Below are 4,378 nucleotides of genomic sequence, written 5' to 3'. Positions count from 1 at the left end.
AATGGGCTTCGTATATTTTACCCCAGTGTCACTTTGATGGCATGCACTGCTCTCTCACTCAATAATAATAATAATAATAATAATAATAATAATAATAATAATAATAATTTCTTTATTAACCACAAGGGTTTACATTAAGAAAAACATTATGAACAGTGCAGGACAAAATAAAGTGTGTGTGTATGTGTGTGAGTGTGTGTTGTTGTGAGGGTTTTGCGTGTAAACAAGACTAGCAAAATTATAAAAAAAGAAAGAAAAAAGAAAGAGATCAACAATGTGTAATCCTCAAAAGGGAGGAGATGTTCGAGGGCTGCTCATGGAAAAACCCCTTAAAAAAACCATGGGTACCCTGACGTTTGAGGCAAGTGCCTTTTTTACTTTCTTTTTTTTCCAACTCCAGGCGTATGCTCAGAGCAGGCCCGTTCACTTGCACCATTCTCTCCACTTTCATCCACCTTTCAGTAAACTTGCCAGACGACAACACTTCCCTCTCCACACTTATTTTTCATTTCACGTGAAACTTGAAGAAGTTGATCAGGGATTGGCCGAAGAGAAACATGTTTGTCTTCAGCCTCTTCAATCTCGTCCACTATATAACTTCTTTCACCATGACCTCCAGGCATATAAACACAGCCTTTCCTTCCTGGTTAAAGGGAAGCGGCGGGGCGATCTTCGACGATGGGTTCAGTTTGTAGCCGGATCCATCCCACACACGACAGCAGGTGTTCGACATAAACCTACAAGTCAGCAATGCTCGGGAAATGGACGAGTGCATGCAGGACTTTGCTAATCCAATAACATCGATGGAATTAGATAAAGGAACCCGTGGAAGACTTGAAGGAAGCGGTCTGTTAACGAAAATAACAACAAAAAAATTATAAAGAAATAAAATAAAACGGAATTTTACTGCCTTACAAAGCACAGTTTCTCCTATGCACGATGTCTCAGTGAAACATGTGCGAAACACAGACACAAAATCAACACCGAAAAGTTTACAAATTATAAAATAGAAATGGAAGAAAGCAGTAAGTACATAAATTGTGTAATTACGCATATACTCGAATGTCTACACAATCATATATACATTTTGATACCCACAGGACTACACATACATCTCAATGTTTATACACCTACGTGAAATTTACAGGACACATTTACGGATATGAAAACACGTGTCACAAACGAAGCAAAACCAAAAACATTTTTAAAATTTTTTATTTTTCGGACTAACACAGACAGAGTGAACCATTCATAAGTTTAAAAACCACCACAAAAAACTATGCTCGGAAATAAATCTATCAAAAAAAAAAAAAGAGAAATACAAATGAATACAGATCTTTTAGCCTACGATACGAACAATGCTTACATGCAGAGAACTCGGTGACGGTCTTGTTAAAAAAAAATTTGACCCTAAACGGACAAATCCATACCCTAATGCCAACATCTAAGCTCGCCATACCTCAGTGTTAACAAAGCAAAATAAAAACCCGGAACGGTCATCGTCCGGGTTACAAAGGGCAACGTACTCGAATGATGAACCAGATTCGAGACGAAAAACCAGCTACTGGTTCAAATCTTCCCGACACACAGGAGCTGAAATTACACCACAACCGGAATATTCTTCAGGAAAAGATAAAATTCATAACTTCTTGTTGAATGCCTTCCCAGAGAGCCATGAACTGCTAACAAAACTTTACAACGATGTTTTGCAACATCCTAGTATGATACTCTCTTGGCTAGTTAATAGTGTTACATTCCTACTTCCAAAAAATGAAGAAACAAATGAACCAAAAATTATAGACCCATAACCTGCTTAACAACAATGTATAAAGCGCTAACATCTGTCCTGACTGAATATACCTATAGTTTCTTAATAGAAAGTAGTATATTCCTTTAATGAGCAAAAAGGATGTAAACGTGGATTTTATGTTTGTAAAGATCAGTTACTCATCAATCTTAGAAGATTGTCACAAGTGACACAAAAACTTGTCAATAGCCTGGATAGACTATAAAAAGCTTTTGATAGTCTACCATATAGCTGGATTAAGAAATGTCTGGAAATGTATAAAATAGCTCCTACTCTGCGAAAATTTTTGTCTGTAAGCGTGAGATCATGGAGAACCACACTAACTTTGAACAGTAACAATAAAACTCTAAATGCTGGTGATGTAAGAATTTCATGTGGCATTTTCCAGAGTGACTCACTATCACCACTCCTCTTTTGTCTAGCCTTAATAGCTGTTCCAAAATTGCTCGATGATGCTCAATACGATTATAAAATGTTTGATAAAAATATAAATCATCTCATTTACATGGATGATTTAATGCTCTTTGGAAAAAAAGATCAACAACTCAAGGGCTTACTATCGATTGTTAAACAAATAAATGTGCAAAAGCTACTTTTATCAAGAGAAAAATGACAGAAGCATCTAACGTTAATCTTGACCAGCAGAATGTCATAAAAGAGTTAAAACCAGCGGAGAGCTACAAATACCTAGGGGTAATTGAAGGGGACAATATCAAGCATCCAGTGATGAGGGAAAGGATCAGAAGAGGATGTTATCGCAGGGTGAGAGCAATACTCAAGACAGAGCTGAATGCAAGAAACAGGATCGAAGTAATCAATGCTTTAGCCATACCAGTCATGACTTACAATTTCATTATCATTAACTGGTCAATTACTGAAATATGTAATGTTGACAGAAAAATACGAAAAGTGTTGAAAATGCATAGAATGCACCACCCTAAGGCAGATATAGAACGACTTTATCTGCCAAGAAAAGAGGGAGGCCGTAGACTTTTACAACTGGCATTAACAATGAAGGTAGCCACAATTGGCCAAGACACGTATCTGAAAAACTCTGAGGACTGGATGCTAAAACTTATCTCAAAACATGAAAGCAAGAAAGCATCTTACTCAGTAACAAAACAGGCAAAGGAATATCTAAGTGAATTCCAAATACAACAAATCACAGAATTAGACGTGCTAGAAACAAACGCAGAAAAAGTTAAGCGCATGAAAACCCGTGCTAAAACCGCTTCTTTAGATATTCTAACTGATAAATGGCAAGAAAAACCTCTCAATGGCAAATACCCAAAGAAAGTGAATAATGCCGATGTTGACAAAGCCCTTACCGATCAATAGCTAATGGCTTTTAGCTTAAAATCTGAAACAAGGGTTTATCATAGCAGCCCAAGATCAATGCCTACCTATAAGGAACTACCAGGCCAACATATTAAAGAACGGCAGCTTCCCAATATGTCGTCTATGTCAACAACAAAATAAAACCATTGATCATGTTGTTTCCATGTGCTGTCTTCTTGCGCCTACAGCGTATCTCAACAGGCATGATAGAGCTGCACAATATATTCACTGAGTAATTTGCAAAAACCTGGACTTGCCCCATGATAAAAACTGGTGGGAACACAAACCACCTTCAGTACTTGAAAATGGTCACATCTCACTCCTCTGGAACTTCACCATTCAAATTGACAGAAAGATAGATGCAAATAGGCCAGACATCATATTGAAAGACTTTAGGCAAAAATCATGCCTCCTCATTGATATGACTGTCCCACTCGATATAAACGTATCTGTCAAGACCTACCAAAATCTGAGCAAGTATAAAGATCTTGAAATAGAAATTGGCAAAATGTGGAACCTAAAGACTAAAACAATACCTGTTGTCATAGGTGCCCTAGGAATGATAGCAAAAGAGGCTGATTGCTACCTAGCTCAGATACCAGGAAACCCCAAAATGGCAGAAATTCAAAAGATAGTGTCCATGGGAACTGCCCATATCCTACATAAAATACTGTCTAAGTAATCTCAGATTTTAAAACAAACATAATTTTCTTATGGTTTCTTAAACATTCTCTAGAACAACAGGTACCAGTTGGCTCCAAGTTTCACCCAGAGACCTCAAGAGACAATTCAGAAGTTCATGTTGGTGTCATGCTTAGGGTGCCGTATATTTGGTTTTGTACATAGTGATATACGCATGCGCAAATAAAGACACATATAACAGGAATACAAAATGGCAGATCGTTTGGAAGGAGAGGCACAAAAAAGGAAAGAAGAAAGCAAATGACCACTGCTTAGGTCACAGAAGTGTGACGAAAGAACTCTGGCCGAAATACAATTAATATAAAATAAAGCTAAATCAAGTGAACACCAAATATATAGTGCGTGTGTTTTCATTGGCTAAACTGGCAACGTGACCATCCCCAAATACAACAATATATATATGCCTAAACGCCCGGTGTATTTTGGTGTGTGTGTATATATATATATATATATATATACACAGACGTACATATACATATGTTCATACACACACGCGCGCACACAAACATATATATATAAATATAATATATA

The sequence above is a fragment of the Octopus bimaculoides genome, chromosome 15 (assembly GCF_001194135.2).
Source record: "Octopus bimaculoides isolate UCB-OBI-ISO-001 chromosome 15, ASM119413v2, whole genome shotgun sequence".
NCBI classification, from domain to species: Eukaryota; Metazoa; Mollusca; class Cephalopoda; order Octopoda; family Octopodidae; genus Octopus; species Octopus bimaculoides.
The sequence above is the reverse complement of the archived record's forward strand: the minus strand, read 5'-3'. Positions refer to the sequence as shown.